This window comes from Phaethon aethereus (assembly GCF_964289735.1).
Source record: "Phaethon aethereus genome assembly, chromosome: Z".
Taxonomy (NCBI): Eukaryota; Metazoa; Chordata; class Aves; order Phaethontiformes; family Phaethontidae; genus Phaethon; species Phaethon aethereus.
The window spans coordinates 58,683,236-58,705,256 of NC_138577.1; the positions used below are offsets into that span (position 1 = coordinate 58,683,236).

Here is a 22,021-nt window from a genome sequence, read left to right on the forward strand (position 1 = left end):
TGTTTTGGACCAGGAAATTCCTGTGTGAATTGATGTTATTGCAAGAGGACAAAAACCAGACACATGCAATTTTTTTGCTTTGCAAATGAGAAAATGATGTGGTGCTTACTCAGCTAAAGAGAACAAATGTAGCTGTAATTTTCCATTGTGTGTTCTGTCAAAAAAAATAGAAAAAATAACAATCTTTTTAGTGTCAGTTGAGATAAAAAGGGAGTGAGTGTTTTAATCATCAAAAGATTTTGTTACTTATAAATAATTTGTAAAACCTAAACATTTCAAGATTATAACTAGATTTAGAGATCTCATAATTTTCTCAACTAGGTGGATCATTCTCTTGGGAAGCAACTGAACTAATAAACAATAGTTCACCCTCACCATCACTCTAGAGATGTGTTTATCTGTGGTGCCACAGACAATATTCAAGTATGTAAGTGCTTTTACTTAAAAGTTTCATTCGGAGTAGAACAGATTTAAGTAACAGCAGTAATTATAACATGCTAGCATAGTCTAGGAACAACACATGTTAACAAAAATTCTGTTATACGAAAAATGTCACATACAGAATTTAAATGTGTCAGGTTCCTCATAATCATATGATGACAAAATATTTTCTTAAGGCAAAACTTACTTTTATAGTTGTCCCACTGTTTCATTAACAGTTATGGTGTTTATCACAATATCACATTTTTCTCAGTTAAACAGAAACACAGTGACTTGCGTGGTATGTTGTACTAAGAGGAAGAAACAGCAGTTTTCTGGTTCAGAGCCCCGTCTGAGAAAGCTGAGTTTGGTCCTGTACAGCCTGACCCTGACACAGGCAACCTGTAGGCATTTCTTTCCATTTGGGTAGCGTAATTCAAAAGCCTGGAAGCAGATCTGGTGTTTCTCCTTGTTGATTCCTGCAAAAAGCTGAGGATCTTGGAATGAAATTGAGAACTGTTTACTGCTTCCTCAAGGTTAGTTGATGACAGCACTACTAAGATTAGCAACTATAGCTTCCTCAAAATATATGGGTCCTCTTAACGCACACGTAGATCAATGGCAGGATGAAATCTTCCTATTTTTCAATCACTGGTGAGTAACAAATTACTAAGAAAAGAAAAAAAAAGTGTTTTGTACTGTTGCGTTCATTTCAGTTCATAAAATCAACTGTATTGAGATGTCTGAAAAGAGAATACTCCTGTCTTCTCTGATATGATTTTACAGCTGGGCTGTACATCATGAGAAACCCATTCATCTGGGGAAAGTGAATCATCCTTTACAGCATGTCATTGACTTTATATGAAATAATGATGGGATTATTTATGGTTAAATTTTATCTTAAGAAGGTTCCTTACCTGGCAAGCAAATGACTCTGGAAACTTTTCATATGTGCTGATTGTAGAGGCACAGAAATACTATTAAGTTGTCCTTTCAAATGCTGGAATTGATAGGTAGATTTACCTGCTTAATTAGATACAGTATTTTAAGTATGCAGTGTCTTAATGCACAAATAGTTTAGATCTGGATTGTAAGAAATACTTTATATTTTGAAGACCTAAGTACTTCATGGTACAGATGCTTCTCAAATGTAGGATTCTTGGAAAGTGGTTTGAACGCATGACATTTATAGGAGAGTGGTGAAGTGAGATGTCTGGAGGTAGAAGAATATTCTGCTCTGCAAGAAAATTCTTCAAACAGGACAGCATACAAAGACTTTGTCTTGGGAATAATAAAACAATTTTGTGAATCTGAATTTTGCAACAACCTTTGCTTCAATTGGAAATAACTGTAACAGAATAAATATTGAAACGTATTATTTTAATGTAGAAAAATGCAAATACTTATTTTTAAACTATAAAGCCTCCCACCAGTTAGTTATCCAGCTGTCAGAATTACTGCATAGAACTTGAGCTTACCAGTAGAAATACAAAAATTAGGTTGTTTTCAGTTATCTTCTTTGTAAGACTGAAGCCTGGGAAATAATTGCCAATTTTTTTCTCTTTTTTTATCCTTCTTCAGGAAGAGTGGTAGAGAAAGGGTCAGAAAATTTTGCTCTACTTACAAAGTATTTTTAATGCTCCTGGTATTCAAAGACATCTTCCTGGAAAAGCAGAATGTTCTTACACATGGATAAGTCTTGTAAGGAAATAATGACAACAGTTAAATCATCTAGCAAATGCTCTCCATGCTGCTATTCAGCCTGGTATAAAATAATAGCATGACATACAAATAGATGCATTACATATTGTAGACTGTGTTTATCTCTGCTCAAAACCTACAAGCTTTCAGGCTAAGCTAATCAGAGATGAAAAATCCACAGAGCATTTTCTTTGTGACAGTTCTTTTTGCAACTGGGAATAGGGGTTGTACCCTGTTCATTGTTGCTTGCATTTAGTTACCACATGTTTCCAATTATCTTTTTTGTTACTTTATTTTTAAAATTTGACTTGCTATACTTCATCCGTCTCATGATACCATTCCTTTTCCTAATGGTATTTTGATTTTTTTCTGCTTCCTTCTGGTTGCTACTGCATGACAACATTATATTAAGGCCTCCTCTCTTTCTTGCCTTATACCCATTCCTATCACTTTTTCTTTCTGCACTGTCTATTTATGACATCCTTCCTGTGCTTACAGTGCTCCTTCAGATTATAGTGAGTTGATGTATGATATCAGGAATGTGAAATTGAGTTTCCCTTGAATTTTCCTTGATTTCCTCTCAGTATCTTCTGGACTATTTGGGGATTCCCAAACTGGCTTTTGTAGCAGTTGGTAGAAGGTCATATGGAATGCGAGAGAGTTATTTTCTCCAGGCTAGTGAAAAATCACACAAAAGAATGGATGTGATCTGCTGATTGACAGCAGTAGATGGAAAATGCCATGCATTTTACCTCTTACTGTGATTCAGTGTTAGACAATATTTGCAGTTTGTCAATACTTCATAAATACAGTATTTAGCACAATTATATTTTGAATTTTAGTCCAAATGTGGCGTTTTAAAACAGTATGAGAATGTTCTATCTTACTAGACTTTTTATCTGAATTTTATTATTATTGTCATTTACCAAACATATTATTTTTAACCAAATGTTGAACTCTGCAAATTTTGGCTGAAACTCCTAACCCCCAAGTAGGCCACATTCAATTGCTGGTATTTGCCCTACACACTGTAGAAAACAGGAGAAAGTTTACATGAATTATATTTTAGAAATGGTGTCACCTGAGGTTAAAAAAAAACAAAAAAATGTAAATTGTTTCCTTTTTAATATGTCAATTTTTTACCATTAACAGAATAAAAACTGTCTTCATGTATTGTATCACAAAGGAAAGTTACAGACAAACTATCAGAAATGTGTAAAATACAAACTTCCAGATCATCACTGGAGCATTCTGTCTTTAAGCCAGTATGGCCTTCTTGGAATACCATTTTTTGTTAGTGAAGTCCAATATATTTCACTTTGTTGTTAATACTCTTTATTTTTAGTGAATCACAGAATCACAGAATCACAGAATCACTAAGGTTGGAAAGGACCTTCAAGATCATCAAGTCCAACCATTAATCCAGTGCCACCATGTTCCCTAAACCATGTCCTGAAGCGCCACATCCACACGTGTTTTGAACACTTCCAGAGATGGTGACTCCACCACCTCTCTGAGCAGCCTGTTCCAATGTTTGACCACCTTCTTAGTGAAGAAATTTTTCCTAATATCCAATCTAAACCTCCCCTGGCGTAACTTGACGCCGTTTCCTCTCGTCCTATCGCTGGTTACTTGGGAGAAGAGACCAACACCCTCATCACCACAACATCCTTTCAGGTAGTTGTAGAGAGCGATAAGGTCTCCCCTCAGCCTCTTCTTCTCCAGACTAAACAACCCCAGTTCCCTCAGCCACTCCTCATAAGACTTGTTCTCCAGACCCTTCACCAGCTTTGTTGCCCTTCTTTGGACACGATCCAGCACCTCAGCATCCTTCTTGTAGTGAGTGGCCCAAAACTGAACACAGTATTCAAGGTGCGGCCTCACCAGTGCCGAGTACAGGGGCACAATCACTTCCCTACCCCTGCTGGCCACACTATTTCTGATACAGGCCAGGATGCTGTTGGCCTTCTTGGCCACCTGGGCACACTGCCGGCTCATGTTCAGACGGCTGTCAACCAGCACCCCCAGGTCCTTTTCCGCCAGGCAGCTCTCCAGCCACTCCTCCCCGAGCCTGTAGCGTTGCATGGGGTTGTTGTGGCCGAAGTGCAGGGCCCAGCACTTGGCCTTATTAAACCTCATACAGTTGGCCTCTGCCCATCGATCCAGCCTGTCCAGATCCCTCTGCAGAGGCCTCCTACCCTCCAGCAGATCAACACTCCCACCCAACTTGGTGTCATGTGCAAACTTACTGAGGGAGCACTCGATCCCCTCATCCAGATCATCGATAAAGATATTGAATAAGACCGGCCCCAGAACCGAGCCCTGGGGAACACCGCTTGTGACCGGCCGCCAGCCGGATTTAACGCCATTCACCACAACTCTCTGGGCTTGGCCATCCAGCCAGTTCCTCACCCAGCAAAGAGTATACCCGTCCAAGCCACAAGCCACCAGTTTCTCCAGGAGAATGCTGTAGGAGATGCTGTCAAAGGCTTTACTAAAGTCCAGGTAGACAACATCCACAGCATTTCCCTCACCCACTAGGCGGGTCACCTGGTCATAGAAGGAGATCAGGTTGGTCAAGCAGGACCTGCCTTTCATGAACCTGTGCTGGCTGGGCCTGATCCCTTGGTTGTCCTGCAGATGCCCTGTGAGCACTCTCAAGACGAACAGCTCCATGACCTTCCCCGGTACGGAGGTCAGGCTTACAGGCCTGATCCTCCTTCCAGCCTTTCTTGTAGACAGGTGTCACACTGGCAAGCCTCCAGTCATCTGGGACCTCCCTTGTTAACCAGGACTGCTGATAAATGATGGAGACTGGCTTGGCAAGCTCCTCCGCCAGCTCTCTCAGTACTCTCGGGTCCCATAGACTTGTGGGTGTCCAGGTGGCTTCACAGGTCCTTAACTGCTTCCTCCTGGATTATGGGCAGGTTATTGTGCTCTCCATCCCCATCTTCCGGCTCACAGGGCTGAATACCCTGAGGATACCTGGACTGGCTATGAAAGACTGAGGCAAAGAAGGCATTAAGTACTTCAACCTTGTCCTCATCCTTGGAGGCAATGTTTCTTGCCATATCCAGTAAGGGATGGAGATTCTCCTTGCCTCTCTTTTTGTTGTTAATATATTTGTAGAAGCATTTTTTGTTATCCTTTACAACTGCGGCCAGACTGAGCTCTAGCTGGGCTTTTGCCTTTCTAATTTTGTCCCTGCTTGACCTAACAAGATCCTTGTACTCTTCGTGAGTTGCTTTCCCCTTCTTCCAGAGGTGATAAACTCTCCTCTTTTCCTCGAGTCCCAGCAAAATCTCCCTGTTCAGCCAGGCCGGTCACCTTCCCCACCAGCTCTTCTTACAGCACATGGGGACCACCTGCTCCTGTGCCTTTAAGATTTCCTTCTTGAAGACTGTCCAGCCTTCCTGAACCCCTTTGTCTTTCAGGACTGTCTCCCAAGGGACTCTCTGAACCAGTGACCTGAACAGGCCAAAGTCTGCCCTCCAGAAGTCCATGGTAGCAGTTTTGCTGACCCCTCTCCTTACTTCACTCACAACTTAGAATTCTATCATGTCGTGGTCACTAAGCCAAAGATGGCCTCCAACCACCACATCTCTCACCAGTCCTTCTCTGTTTGTAAACAGCAGGTCAAGCAAGGCACCTCCCCTGGTGGGCTCCCTTACCAGCTGTGTCAGGAAGTTATCCTCTACACACTCCAGGAACCTCCCAGATTGTTTCCTCTCTGCCATGTTATACTTCCAGCAGATGTCCGGTAGATTGAAGTCCCCCACAAGAACAAGGGCCAGTGAATGTGAGACTTCTGCCAGTCGCTTATAGAATGTCTCATCTGTCTCTTCGTCTTGGTTGGGTGGTCTGTAACAGACTCCTAGCAAGATACCTGCCTCATTGGCCTTTCCCCTCATCCTTACGCATAAGCACTCTACTTGGTCTTCAGAGTCATTGATTTCTATGCAATCAAAACTCTCCCTAACATACAGAGCCACCCCACCACCTCTCCTTCCCTGCCTATCCCTTCGGAAGAGCTTATAGCCATCCATTGCAGCACTCCAGTCATGAGAAGCATCCCACCATGTTTCTGTGATGGCAACTACATCATAGCTGTCCCGCTGCACAGTGGCTTCCAGCTCCTCCTGTTTGGTGCCCATGCTGCGTGCATCGGTGCACTTGAGTTGGGCTATTGATTTCAACTCTGACACGCCGCCCCTAGGCTCAACTCTAGTGAGCCTGGTTTTATCCCCTCCCCGCTTCAAATCTAGTTTAAAGCCCTCTTTATGAGGCCTGCCAGTTCATAAGCAAGAATCCTTTTGCCCCTTGGAGTCAGTTGCCACAACATTTGCAAGGTATTAAATATGCAGAAATATGTCTCTTTATAACTAACTTGGAAATAAATTTTAAGTTAGCTTAGGCAAAGGACTAGGTGCCTGAGGAAACGTAGAAGACTGGCTCATTGAAGTGGAAGAAGTGATGCACACTTCTGCTGCATACCTGACAAATAGTGCTTTTGCTGGTTATCAGACCAGAACAAGAAGGGACTGATTTGTTCATGGACACCTGTTCATGTCTCAGGTAAGACCTGACTTTTTTTTCTGTGCAACCTTTTGCTTTAAATTTGTGAACTTATTTTTTGATCCTTCAAGAACTTACACAGATGTTTTAAGCACACCAGCAATTGAATTTAAAGGTATACATTGCTTGCAACATACTAACCTTATATTTTTGTATGGCATCCTTCATACGTGTCATTATAATGGTTGCTCTGTTTACGTACCTTGAATCAGGCTCTTGCACTAGGAAAAAACAGCTAAAAAATGCAAGGAAACAAGAGAGGGAGATTAGGTATGGGCAGGATTCCTTGAACAGAAAAATATGTCTGTGTGAGAGGATCTGCACAGTAGAGTCAGGGAGTGTAGTTTGAAGGATGTTGTTTTCAGGAGGTGGTTTGTAGCAGTTTAATGAAGAACTGGACTGAGCCATACAAATAACCCAGTATCAAAACTTTCTTAGATGGATCAGTATTTCTTTTTGTACTTCTTTCATACAGACTGACACACGCTGCTTGTGGCGTTGTGATTTTACTCAGTGTTCAGAAGATGAACATGGTCATTTACAGGATTTGAAAGAATTTGAAAAAAAAGTTTTTGATGTATTGATGCTCATAAGCTTTTTCTACCTTTTAAAATGTTTAATGTGTTGTGCTTCAGCTCTGGGTTAATTTTAAAAAGAAAGTAATCAGATTTCCATTTAAGTGGATCAGAATATAGATCTCGTTTGTTGTGAGCCCACTGATAGTCACATAGACTCACAGAATCATTAAGGCTGGAAAAGACCTTTAAGATCATCAAATTCAGCCAACAACCCAACACTACCATGTCAACTAAACCATATCCTGAAATGGTTGATATGTGTTTTGAACGCTTCCGGTGAACGCCACCACCTCCCTGGGCAGCCTGTTCCAATGTTTGACCACCCTCTCGGTGAAGAAATTTTTCCTAATATCCAATCTAAACCTCCCCCGGTGCAACTTGAGGCTGTTTTCTCTCATCCTATCGCTTGTTACTTGGGAGAAGAGACTGACACCCACAATGCTACAACCCCCTTTCAAGCAGTTGTAGAGAGCGATAAGGTCTCCCCTCAGCCTCCTCTTCTCCAGACTAAACAACCCCAGTTCCCTCAGCCACTCCTCATAAGACTTCTTCCCCAGACCCCTCACCAGCTTCGTTGCCCTTCTCTGGACATGCTCGAGCAGCTCAATGTCTTTCTTGTAGTGAGTGGCCCAAAACTGAACACAGTATTGGAGATGCGGCCTCACCAATGCTGAGTACAGGGGCACAATCACTTTCCTACTCCTGCGGGCCACACTATTTCTGATACAGACCAGGATGCTGTTGGCCTTCTTGGCTACCTGGGCACACAGCTGGCTCATGTTCAGCTGGCTGTCAACCAGCACCCCAGGAACTTTTCCACTGGGCAGCTCTCCAGCCACTCCTCCCCAAGCCTGTAGTATTGCATGGGGTTGTTGTGACTGAAGTGCAGGGCCCGGCACTTGGCCTTGTTAAACCTCATCAACTGACCTTGGCCTATTGATCCAGCCTGTCCAGATGTCTCTGCAGAGCCTTGCTGCCCTCGAGCAGATCAACACTCCTGCCTAATTTGGTGTCATCTACAAATTTACTGAGGGAGCACTCAATCCCTTCATCCAGATCATTTGGTCCCAAAATTGAGCCCTGGGGAACACCACTTGTGACTGGCTGTCAACTGGATTTAACTCCATTCACCACAACTCTCTGGGCTTAGACATCCAGGCAGTTCTTTACCCAGTGAAAAGTACACCTGTCTAAGCCGTGAGTTGCCAGCTTCTCTAGAAGAATGCTGTGGGAGACACTGTCAAAGGCTGTACTAATGTCCACATATCTGAATATCTCTGGGTTTACTCCACTATGGAAATTCTTAGTTGCACTTTCAAGTTGTTGAGCTGCTTTGATTCTAGGTGATGGCAAGAGTTAATATGGGTTTTGGAAAGGGAAGGCTGTAGCAGGTCTTCAAATATTTGACCTCCTTTTTCACATAAATCAGAGCTAACTAATCTTGTGTGTTACTTTAAAGAATATGATGGAAATGCTTTAAATGCTTTTTCTCTAGTTGTGTTTACTCCACTGAAACCCAAAGATTTTTCCTCCCTTAGCTGGCCTTCCAAGAAGGAAGCTAAAAGGAACGGGTCTTGACAATGCCAAGCTCGAGACTGTGGTTAATGCCACTAATAAGTATTGCCCAAAACCAGGAGTGCAAGCTTCATTTAGGCCACAACTATGGACATGTAATTATATACAAGCCTTTTCAGGGAAGGACTAGTAAAATAAAGTGTGTGAGCAACAGAAAAAAGTGCTCAGATGTTCAAGGTTAATGGTTCTCCTATAGCACTGGATAATTTTTACTTCCTCATAAGGAAATTACAGACTATCCTTTGCATAGTAATAGTTCTATTCTCCTTTTTCTTATAGAGATTATATCCTTTATAGGGACTATATTTAAATGTGTAGTTTTTAGTTTTCTGTACTTAGAACCAATCCAAATATTTTAATATTGCAAGCAGCTTTATTTTACTATTCTCTGTAAATTTTACTGATATAATTGGAAATGTGTCAGTTTTATTATTTAGTCATGAACTAAGCAAATGTTTCTTGCTGACTACATGTGTTGAAACTTGGATAAGCTTAAGAATGCTGTATTATACACTCTGTAAGAAAATGACCTTATAATGTTTTTCTTCATTTCAAGAGAAATACTGGCTGGACTTGTTCTTATCAATCTTCCTAAATTATTACACAAATGTATTATAACAGTACTGATGACTATTGACAAGCATGCCAGAGTCATCGTTACTGGGTTTTTGACAGAAAAGGTACGGTGTTTCTTCTTGCACAAACCTGCCCAGGATAACAGGGTGTTTAATTTCTGTAGATAGAGTCTACCAACAGTTTTGAATGGCAAAAATAGCCACACTACTACTGGGACTTGGGTCTGGATAACCTTGCCATTAGAATGGGTTTATCCCCGTATATGTGTGATTAGATTACCATACGTAATGGGCCATGTCCAAGTTTGGTTATAACCTCAGCACTGTATGGATTTAGTTACAATTTTTTTATTTTTCAGTTAACGTAATGTTAGATTTTTATTGGATGCAGCTGTACAGTTTTTATTTATAGTTTGCATTTAGTTTGATAGTTTGTACCCATTGGTATGACACTGACTTGCAGCATGAACAAAGTGGGATAACTGTGTAGAGTAATCAAAGATTGTGACCTTGCAGCTACTTTTTCTTTTTTTTACCTTTAACTAAATAATTTTAAATATTCTAAGCTTACATAGAGGTATGTAATCCATCCAGTCGTTAAATGATTTCATTCAGACATAATCATAGAATCACAGAATCACTAAGGTTGGAAAGGACCTTCAAGATCATCAAGTCCAACCATCAACCCAACACCACCATGCCCCCTAAACCATGTCCTGAAGCGCCACATCCATAATTTTTTTGAATACTTCCAGAGATGGTGACTCCACCACCTCCCTGGGCAGCCTGTGCCAATGCTTGACCATTCTCTCGGCAAAGAAATTTTTCCTAATATCTAGTCTAAACCTCCCCTGGTGCACCTTGAGGCCATTTCCTCTCATTCTATCACTAGTTACTTCGGAGAAGAGACAACACCCAACACCAGACTAAACTCATCAAACATGCATTTGTATAAACTAGCCCCATGTATAGTAAGAAATGTCATGCTTGAACATATGGGTATTTCAACTCAAGCTGAAGATGTTTTTGAGTATAGATATACATATGCTCTTTACCTGTGTGAATCCCTGTGTATGTCATTCCTGTCATTTGGCATATGTTACTGCTAGACCAGCTCAACACTGTAGTTGCCTTCTTATTTAAATCATTCTCAGTGATGACCAGATCATTGTCATTCTTAACTTCTTGAACAACACAGAAGGAACGAAATAGGGATTGCAAACTTAACTTGTTAGACATCCCTTAACTGACAGATTGGGACCTACTTGAGTGTAATGGATTTTTTTGTTTTAGTTTTTCACAGAAAATGGCAATACTGTGTAGACTGTGAATACACACACCTATCCATAAGTTTCACAAGTTTGATTCTTTGAGAAAGTTAGTCTTTTCTTTAATAGTAGAATAGAATTCACTCAGTGGAGTAATTTGGCTCTGCATGTAAGCAGTTTGACCTGTGACAATGAAACACCTGTCTGTAAAACTTTCCTCCCTGCTACACAATGTACGGTAATAGTTCTCAAAAGCAATCTGTATGGCTGGCTCTCCAATCTTAAATCTCAGACTTTAATTGTATGGCAATATGCTATTGCCACAAGATATCCATCCTGGCCATGTATGGCTTCTAGATTGTTGGAAACCGTAGAAACAGGAGCTTTCATTATGATGTATATCAGCTTTAAGTCTCGGTGTCATCATAAATTTGCTGCATCTGTGTGCTTGAAAGTGTTGTCCACAAAGTTGAACTCATACATAAGCAAATTGGAGCTTCATAGTCACGCATGTGTTGGCTGCCTCACAAGACTAAGCACTTTACTGATGTCTGCAACTCATTAGCATGTTGTCTAAAGTGACAGAAATTTCACAATTACACTTGCCTTATTTCCATTTTATTTTGAACACAAACACCCAAAAGCCCTCTTGCAGTACAAAAGCATGCAAAAGAGATTGAGAGAACTAACTTAAAGTCTGAAAATATAACAAATTACTGAATTAGTTTTGTTACTTAATTTTTACCACATTTTCTTGTGTGTTTCATCAGTTTTTCTTGGAATCATGCTTAGGCACTACACAAAATCCTTCATCGACTTAATCTGATTTGAAGGTCTGTGGTGTTCATAAAAGCATCAGGTTTATTTTGTAAACAAAACACTAATTCACTTTACTACCTGAAAGGCATGTAGTGGGTATAAAAAACACTGATGCAGAAACATGATTAAACCTCTTGCCTGTGCCTGCAGAGATTCAGATTCTGTTGCTAGCTTGCCAATTTCCATCATAAAACCAGCGGCCAAATGACATTTAACAGAAATATCAACAATTTCTCATTTTCTGAGGACTTAACTTCACATATCGTGAGCTTGGTTTCAGCCAGATCAAAAATTTCAAAAAACTGTCACATGAAGGGTTATGAGTTGTGTCTCCTTAGGCCAGATCTGATTTCAGATTTTGCACTCATGAGGCTTCCCTCCACAGTAAGTGCATTCAGGGTTGGAAATGGCTGTCTTAAGTAGCACGTTCCACTCTTTCAGTGCCAGTAGAAATTCGTCAAAGGTGCTTGCAACTTTAGTTATTGTACCTCCCTAAATGTTCCTGCAAAGGAAATTGTGACACAGGAGTGATTGCACTGGCTGGTAGTGGTTTCTTGGTGTCCTTTCATGTCACCAGAGGCAAAACCATCTCACTTCGTTGAGGAGGAGGACCCAACAGAAGCTTCCACTTCTTTGAGACAAACAGTGGAAAAGCTGTTTCCTTTGCCTGCTGTTTTTGTGTTTCCATTTCAGAGAAACCCTTCCCTGTTGATTTTACCATCTGAGGGTAGACTATAACTCTACTTGTAATTACTGTCCTTCAATCACAAGAAGGAGGGTTATAGCACAAGTAAAGGCATTTGTCAATTTCAAACTGTTGATTTGTGTAGGTTTTAAAACATCACTCCAAGCAGGCTCTTGGTCCTGTGTAATTCCCTCCAAGGCATCAGGGAAACCAAGTGAACCTTGCTGACCAAATCTGTATGCCAACGTGTGCAATTTTACTGAAAATATTCAGGGGATCTCTTCAGTGGTTTATTTTTTCTTTTGCTTTCATTAGTCCTGGACTTTGATAATTTACTTAACATACTTGCCTTGTAGTTAATAGGAAGTAGTTCACCTCATTCGTGACAGCTGGACCTTCTTCAAATGGTGCTCTGCAGAAAAATACTGTACAAAATACTTTTTAACCAATATTTATTCTTCACTGGGGCACTCAAAATTGTATACCATTATCTGCCTGACTTTTGCTTTCTGCTTCTCATGGTTGGTGGGTCGAAATTAAACTGAATACTACTGGGATGATTTTGATATATTTGTGAGACAAACTGTTTGAGGAAAACCCTGATGCCAAAGTAAAAAAACCCAGTGACTCAGTGGAGCAGAACTCTGGGAGGTCAAAGTAATAATTCTGAATGCAGAAATAACAAGAATAATATTATTTTCTTACTGAAATACCATGTCTCAGGTACCTATAGTCATTAGAGGTCTTATGTTAGTTTTAAGCCTCTTAGCCTGGTTCTTTATTGGCTGAATGTTCACTTTCACCTATACAGCTATCAATTTGTAAAGGCATGTCATGTCAACATTTGTAAATTCACATTTCAGGTGTTGAGTGATTAATCAAAATGCGGAGCACTAACATATCAGGATACTGCTGTGCTCATCATGGGTATTATCTTTTTGAGAACATTCACCTCCTGTGCAATCACTTTATAATTACCCTGGATTCATTCTATACTTCCATATGCTTGTATTGCTTATAGACATAGACAGCTGCCAAAATGTGACAGCAGTGATTGCACTCATCAGCAAAATACATGATGTTTTTTCTGGATCCTTATGCCCCTCTGGGATGTATCTCTTCCCTAGGACATATTGCTTTCTTTTGTTTCAAAACGCTGCTCAGATTATCTCATAGCTGTAGGAAGGTCTGCTGATGAGTGCTGGTATTTTTGAGCACTGAAACAGCTGCTGCTCAAGTCCTAACAGTACAGAAATGTTCATCTTCTGTTCCACACTTGCACCCAGGAGTCTCAACGTAATCTTCACCTCACCTATCTTTTTGGCAGAGCCAGACAGTACTAGTTTCAGCAATGACCACAATAGGGAAATGGTTGATAAAACAAGTCATGGCGGTGCTGCAGCTTTCAGGGCACACCTTTAAAAGCCACCAGTGAATCCCGCACAGAAATCTTTATTCTGCCAAAGGGAAGTGGCTTGATATTCAGGGCAGCCAGGTGCCAGCTGTGAATTCTTTACGCTGTCTAAGACTTCCCAGGAATGCATGCATAGCGGTGAGCCTTCTTCACTCCCTGCAGTCCAGCAGGCCTCCTTCTAGTAGCCAGATTTCTTCCTGGCACAGTGAGTTCCACCTGATGTTCATTCCAGGGCTGTTTATCTGTTAAGTGATCTATGAATACATCTGTGTTTGCTGGAAACTGGCTGTGAGACCAAAAAGTATAGAAAAGCGTATTTATTTAATAGTGGAGTCCTTCAATATTATCAGGCATTGATCCTTAAAACATTAATTTGTGACCTTAAAAGTTGAAGAGAAGATAGTTGTCTGGATTTCTGGATAGTAAAATTAGGGAGGACAGAATAAGAAATGTATGTCAGAGAGTTGTAATCAGGAGTCTACATCCTAGAAAAGCGTAACATCATGGCAGAGGAAATTCAATGCTGGCACATGCAAAGCAGGTGCTGTCATGGACAGTGTTCTCTGTTTATGCATCTCACTCTATGTTAGTCTGACTGTCTGTTCAAGATACAGGCCTTGGCATCATGTGGTCGAACATGATTTTAGGATATATCAAAAAGAAAAAAATGGTAAAGTAGAAACAGCAACCAAATTAAATTTAGTTTTAAAAAGAAAATCCACATCAGCAAGTTATTCTGTAGATCTTTCTCAGCTTTATTTCCTCTGGAATATGTGGTTTTGGTAAAAAAATGTTGCTCAGTTTATATGGTAATTCATTGTTCCTAAGCAACAGGCATTGCAGGTGCAATGTGAAATATCCTGGGTACATTGGTTTGTGCTGCCACGTCTCTCTGGAAGTGGTGAGGAATAGTGTAACAGCCAGTTCAGCAAGGTGAACTGGAAAGCAGAAGGAAGGGTTGGCATCTCTTTCACTTCTTCCATTCCTGTGAATTATTTCATTGAACTGTATCTACTATTGCATAATGAAGCATAAAATGGATGTGTGTAACTATACACAGCTGTAAATATGATGTACTTGTTACCAATAATTTTACATTTCTTTCTGATCTCTGTAGTTTCAAAGGGACTGCTAAAACAAATTCAAGATAAACAGGCTATTTGCCAATTTATCTAAGTTTCTCCACTGTGCTCATAGTCAAGTGCACAGGAGACTGTTGAATCCAAATTGAAGAAGAAAAAAAAAATATTTGAGGTAATTATTTTCCTAATAATCTCTTTATTTGAATGGTGACATTTTGAAATACTTTGTGCTGCAGATTTTCACGTACTAGAGTTAGGAACAGTGGAAGGCCACCAAGATAGTCAGGGGCCGGAACACTCGACATATTAACAAATGGTGAGAGAACAGGGTTTGTTTAGCCTGGAGAAGAGAAAACTCAAGGGATATAAAGTGGTTTTTTTTTTTTTTTAACATATGAATGAGCAAATAGTTTGGAATAGTTTGCTCACAGAGATTGTTGAGTCTCCATCCTTGGATGTGCTCAACACTCTACTGGACAAGTAGAGACAAGTGCTCTACTGGACAAGAAGCCTAGTATGATTAGTCCTGCTTTGAGAAGAAGGTTGAAATACAAAATCTCTGGGGGTCCCTTCTGGCCTAAATTATTTTATGATTCTATGGTTCAGTGGTTCTAATGACATATTACAGAGTGGTGACTTTGAAAATTAGCTTCATGGTCAAGTTACTATTAAATTGTGACATAGCAAATGAAATTTCAGCTCTATAATTTAACAGATGTAGTTCTTCTATTACCAATATGATTTACAATGCAATATTCAATCATACCCATGTAGTCTAACATTAAAAACTTATTTTAGGGTTATACTTGTTGTATATTGCCTGTCAGCCAACTAACAGTGACAGAAATAAACACTATCCATATTTAATTCACATCTCGGCTTAGCACCTGCCGGTACCACTAAACAACTACAAACTCTTCTGCTGAGCTGTAAACTGGCTTTTAATATCAGTATTTCCATCTGTAATGCAAATGTCCCTTTCTTCACGAAGTATATTCACTCCATGATCCAAACAGCAAATACCTACTCATAAGAAATATGTTGGTGTAAAATAAACAATAGATAAATGACATTTTGGAGAACCCAAGGAACACAGCTAGAAAGAAATAGGACTATACAGCAGTTTACTTCCTTTATGGAACTAATCAAAATAATTCATTGGTCAGCTCTCCTTCCCAAAATTTGGCAAATCCTCTTGCCCCATACGTTCTTCCTCCTCTGCCAACCGTGATGGCAAAATATCAAACCATAGCAGTGGAGAAACACTGCATATTTATTTGAATTATTTCAGTTTTTCCTTTCAGAAATTAACCACTGTGGACTTTTCTGAAAGCTGAAACTCTTTTTGAAGAGTTTTTGCTAGATTATAGAATACAGTTAAGATGTCTGGGATAATAAAATGTTTTGCCATGATTTACTAAGAATTTAATCTAGAGAATGTAACAAATACTGAGAAAAATTGTGTTCATCTTGAGGTTATCTATGATTAAGAATGATGGATATAATTTACTTGCCTGATTTAAGCACTTACCAGCTCTTTCAGCTTCTGGATGAAATGCTGTGAAAACCTGTTTTTTTTTTCTCCTATCTGTCCTCAATTTACTCTTTCTTTCAGATGAACCCTGCTTTCATGCCAGGTTTTTTTCTGAGTTTTTTCCACTACCTGTTAAGTTTTGCTCTTGAGTTCCATAGCATGAGGGTGTGAATAAAACTGTTACCTAGATGTCTGCATCATGACAAGATCTGTAGGCTGGTATTCTTTTGATCTAAAACTACACCCTGTTGCACAGTGGAAACTTTAGAAGTCCTATGAAGTTACACAACAACAACAACAACAATAATAGAGCTTTTGTTCTTTGTTGTAAACAAGCAGTTTTGAGACAAAAAATTTAAAGTGTACTCCAAATCTGTAATTTTAATTTCATAAATGGAAACTATAAGCAATTTAATTTATAAGAAATATCTTTAAAATAGATATAGGAGTACACAGAGTGAACACTTTAAAGAGAGGGCATAGGCTTCTAGCTTCCTTTTCTCATTCTGCCTTATGTTTGCCTTCTTAGTTAATTCTGGCTCTGCAATATGGTCCAGATTGGTAACAGACCACTCTGTCCAGTTATGATTTCTGTGCCATTCCATCTCAGTTCTTAATTCCATTCCAAGTGATGGAGAAATAGTAAAAGAGGATTAAGCATTTCATTTCTCAATTTGAATTTTCCATAGACTTAATTTTTTAGCATTTCACAGTCTCTCTCTTTTCTTCTTCTTTTGGCATTATTCTTTCTGTGTTTCCTGCCACAGACATTTGCAAGGACTGTATGATTTTGTATAATGTCTCACTTTTTACTGTATTCTGTTTCTTTTTTATTCATATTCTAATGGAATAAAATTCAGTTGGATTACTGAACAATCTTCACTGCCAGTGAGGCTTTCTGAATGGGCCTGACAAATTATTTTCCCACTTTTAAAGATTTTTAAAGATTATGTTAACATAGAATGAAACTTTCTGATTTTAACCAACAAAGTACTCCATCTCTTTTCTACATAGATGTTCTTGACTGTGATCCTGTAGGAGGAAATCAAATGCAAGCTATGTTGTCATGAAAGCCAAAGATTTTTCCACTACCCCCTCATCAACAATGGAGACCAGCAGTATTTCCATCCTACACTGTCTGAAATAGCCAGTAAGGAAATCAGCTCACTTTATTTGTATAGCACTGGGTATGCAAATATGTCTTTACACAGACCTGTCTAACTTTGAATGTTGATTTGTAGACAAACAGTTTGGAATTCCAGAATATATTGTGTGTAAACCAATTATATGTTGCAACTTTCTTAAGGTGAGCATATCATAAAAATTATTATTTTAAAATGTCTGCTATAACTGAAACAATGGAAAATGGAAACAATTAAAGTTTCATGTGTTCACAAGCCAATGCCACACAGGACTTTACATTTAGCAGGGAAATCATTCTTTAGCACATGTTATGAAATGTCTGTGTTAATAAAAATAGAGTTTTGCCCAGCTGTGGTCTCAATCTGTCAAAAAACAAGTTTCCCCTTGTAAATAGACTGAACTACATATAACACTGTAATCACTGTAGCCCTAGAGATCTAAAGACTTAAGAGAACCTCTTAAAAAGTCTGGAAATTAAGTGATAAGCAGAAGTTTATATTCTGTTTGAAAGTCTGTTTCTCAGAGAAGTAGCTGATCTGTTTTTCAGTAGAGGAAGCTGCAAATGCTTTTGAGCTGTTAATAGTGATGTGTTTGTAGCAGCAATGGCAAGGGTTTGATGGTGCATCTTTTCCAGCACCAATACTGTCTTAAAATGCTCCAGCTTCCTGTCAGCTCTCTCACCCATTCCAGCATACACCAGTTTTTCCTTGGTACCTGTTTGTGGACCTGCACAATAAGCTCATTCAGCAAACCCCCTTTCCCACAAAACCAGCAATAAAGCAACATAAAAATCCACAATTTTTCTACTTTTTTTTAAAAAGTCTGTTTGCTTCCTGATTTGGTTTCTATCATGGTGCAGAAACAATTTTGGAGTAGGAAGGAAGCAGGGCAAGTGTGGGCAACGCTACAAACGGAAATAACATGCTGACTAGACAATACAGCCTGCCTGCCCATGGTCTAAGCATGTAAATGAGGCAGACTTTATAGGAAAAGGTGGTAACTTTTTTTACACCAACTAGTGTTTTAGTTAAAATGCACATGTATGCTTCCAGGTATGCAGGGAGAGCCCAAAGTTGGGCCCCTGCCTCTGAAAACTTACTCCTTTTTGAGTAATGTCAATGGGTTTAATAAAAGACTTTGCCTTTCCTCATGGTGTTTTACTGGTGAATAGAGAAGAACTGAGATGATGAAAAAGGCAGAGTTTACATCTTAATTGTAGACTAGGTGGCTGACATGAGTTTACTTCCTCTTCAATAAGGTTTTTTGGACAGGCAAGTGAAGTCCTTGAGTAGTTCAAGAGTAAGAGTAAGAGTCCTTGAGAAGTTCAAGAGTAAGTTCTTAGCAGATATACATGGATGATACCAATAACAGGGACAGCTAATTATCCTCTCTGTCCGCTTTGCAGGGACAGAGGTACCAACTGCAGGGGAACAAACAGGAAAGGAATATGTAACTGACACCATTCATTTCACACTAGAGACAAACTTCAGCCTGAAAGAATTTTTTTTTTAAACAAAGAATTTCAGCAAAACAATTATGCTGAAAAGGAATTTAAGCTACACCATTGTTGCTTAACTAGGTCAGATCACTTAACCATCACAAGAGGTTTCAGAGACAACCACCTTTCACAAAAGTAAATGTTTCTACATTCTCCTCTTTGCACAGGCAAAGGTTTTGTCTTACTTTAACTGACTTCTCTAAGTAGAAGCTCAAGACTTTTTAGTCTTCTAGGAATTCCTTTCTACCTAGTCCCAGAATATACCTCATTATAAAGGTAGTTTGGCAAGAAGAATTAATTTGGTGTGCAAGTTAAAATTGAATAAGAAAGGATGTATAGTTACAGATTGTGATGTACAACAGCTGAAATATTTCAGCTGCATTGTGAGAATGATTTGGCAGAAACTGAGGCATGAAAACACAGCATAATTGTAATTAGAGTAAGTAAATCACTTATTTTGGCCCTATATTGAAAGATGTGGGGGTGGAATTTTCAATGAGCTGAAAAACTAAACTGAAAAAGGAGATAAGGGTATAAACACATTGGAAAAATTAAACATGTATTTTAAATACAAATCTTTGGCACACAAAAAGAAATACATTTATAAACCTCTTGCTAAATTTCCAGTTTTGAAAATGTGAACAAGTAGATTTTAGGGTGTTTTAGGACTGCTTTATACATTTTTTCCAGAGTTTTATTTTATTCAGATAATTTCCATGCTGTTTGGAACAGAAAAAGCTGATAGACTACATGAAGATGTGGCTGACATGGAAACAAATTATGTTAGTCCTGTTATCAAACATGATCTGTGGTAACCTAAAATTGAAGGAGATATAGATAGATAGATAGATAGATAGATAGATAGATAGATAGATAGATAGATAGATAGATAGATAGATAGATAGTTGTAATTTACTGAAAACAGTAGCACCCCATACTGCATGCTGGGATCAAGAGCTCAAGGAACTGTAGAGACAGCCTCCTGGATAGCTTGACTTGGACACAATTGCAGTCTAAAAGTGGAAGCTGCATAGCTGTAAACCCATGGCTTGCAATGCACATGCTTCCCAGGAGCTCTGCTGTGTTTAAAAAATAAACCTGGGATGCTACCTACCCATAAGATTATTTCTATGGAGAGCAGTTGTCTATGGTGATTATTCATATCAAAGTTGGTAAGTCCTTTCAGTTTCCGTAATCTTTTCTGCAATCAGTAAGGTTTTAGTGACCATTCTTCTATGCAAGTCTTTCAGAATCTCTTTTCATTTCCAGTCTAAATTTCCTTTTATGCACATTCTAAAGCTCCTGTGCCTTTGTGTCTTTGACTCCTATCAGTCCTTTTGCATGGTGGAGGCGCTCTATGAGCAATACTCTCTTAATATGAAAGCTATGCTATGAGTCTTTCTGACTTCTTGAATTCTGGACATAAAATGGAAAATGTAAAGAATGTGCTTGGCATTTTTTGTGGATTTGTGGGTTTTTTTATTTTTCTCCGTTTTAATAGTTTGAAATGCTTTTCTAATATTTAACAGCTATTTTTTAAATCTGTCTTCCGTATGCTATATGATGGATAGTATTTAAACTGCTAATCCCAATTATTGTGACTGCTTTCTCTGTTTCCATTGTTGCAATTGGTAATCAAATGTATGTACAATCTTGCCTGTAGATTGTTATAGAGGAGTTCTTGAAAGATATGAATATTCTTCATTCTGTGGAATTCCCTAATATATCTGAAAAAGGATGAACTAGATAAGCAGCTATTAGACTTAAAGCAAGAGAAATAGAAATACCAGGATTGGATTATAGCAGATAGTATTTCCCATAGAAATCAGGGTACTTATTTTCAAAGAAGTAAAAGCACAGTTCTAATAAGTTTCTTATATCCACCTTTTATTTATCCATTTGAAAAGAGGAATATGTTACATTTGCTTTATAACTGAAAAGACCACTGTCTAGGTTTTTTGATTAACATAGTGCTCTGTCAGGTCCAGACAGAATATTTATATCCTGGGTTTAGTGAGAGGAATTCAGTAGATAAGTAGGTATTTCATAAAGGTCATTTAGGTTTACTGTCAAAATTGAATTATTTTCTGGCATCATCAAAGGAATGATTACTAATCATTTGGTAAGGCTGAACTTCTGAAACTTATGGTAGAACCAAAATAACTCACTTTACCTTGTAAGAACTAGTGTTCTTAACTGAGGAAGCAAAAGGAACTGGAAGGTCCAAATCTCTTCACACAGCAATTCAAAAAATGGGGGGCAAAAAAAAAAAGGAAAAGATAAAAAGTCAAGGGAGTGCCTTTAAAATCAGATGCATCTTTATATATCTGTGTGTGTATATAAATGTAAGTAAATGCTTTGTAAGAGTGTGCAGGTAAAACAAACTACCATATATGTGAGCAGTGAGTAATTCAGAACAGAGGATTTAAGAAAGAAGTTTGAAACTAGAAAGTCATGATTTTGGTCCCTAATGTTGTACTATAGGCAAAGTTTTACTTCTCTAATGTTCGTTCTCCAGAGCCTAACCTTTCAAGAGTGCAGCATAGGTCTCATCCCTAAAAAGCTGTAAATTCTCCAAAAATGTTGGCTACTGTTGACAGCTTAACCAAATGTGAAGTTCAGGGACTTCCCAGCTTTTCTCAGTCGCCCTCTGGGAACAAACTACACTAATCACACATTGCACAACAGACAACTTAAATGTGCATAGATTGGCACTGAATGACCAGAGATGCTATTTAAAAAAATTGGAGGGAACAAAACCAAAAACTGCTTTTCATACAGAAGGGTTCTCAGATGGTGATAAAAAACAGAGCTTTTCACACAGAAGAGCTCTGAGCTGGTAACATGAAACAAGGAACTCAAGATAATTATCTCTGCCTAATAAATGTTAAGTGAAAGGTCACTGTATGAATCTAAAACATAGAGTTTCTTGATTCTCTGGACACAAAAGCATATGTTGCAGAGACACCTGAAGTCATGTGGATGGAGTCAGTAAGATCCTAACCCTTGACCAGTGGATTCAAGGACATGCAACATCCCCAGGAAAAGGTATGCAGAGATGGTGAGGGGGAACATTAGTGTGGAAAAATGGTGTAGAAATCTGGACATGCTAAGGCATGAAGCAGCTAATTTTGTCAAGGCAAGGCTTTGCAAT

General features: G+C 38.9%; 1 pseudogene across 1 annotated transcript in view; it reads left to right on the plus strand.

The window, feature by feature from the left end:
* The first annotated feature begins 964 nt into the window (after positions 1-964).
* The window catches only part of LOC309415712, a 61,110-nt pseudogene continuing 40,053 nt past the window's right edge, over positions 965-22,021 (plus strand). Inside the window, exons 1-7 of the transcript in view lie at positions 965-1,074; positions 1,207-1,246; positions 2,014-2,185; positions 6,531-6,637; positions 8,813-8,891; positions 9,406-9,529; positions 19,575-19,678. The product of the transcript in view is annotated as an uncharacterized misc_RNA (transcript). The remainder of the gene's footprint in view (positions 1,075-1,206; positions 1,247-2,013; positions 2,186-6,530; positions 6,638-8,812; positions 8,892-9,405; positions 9,530-19,574; positions 19,679-22,021) is intronic.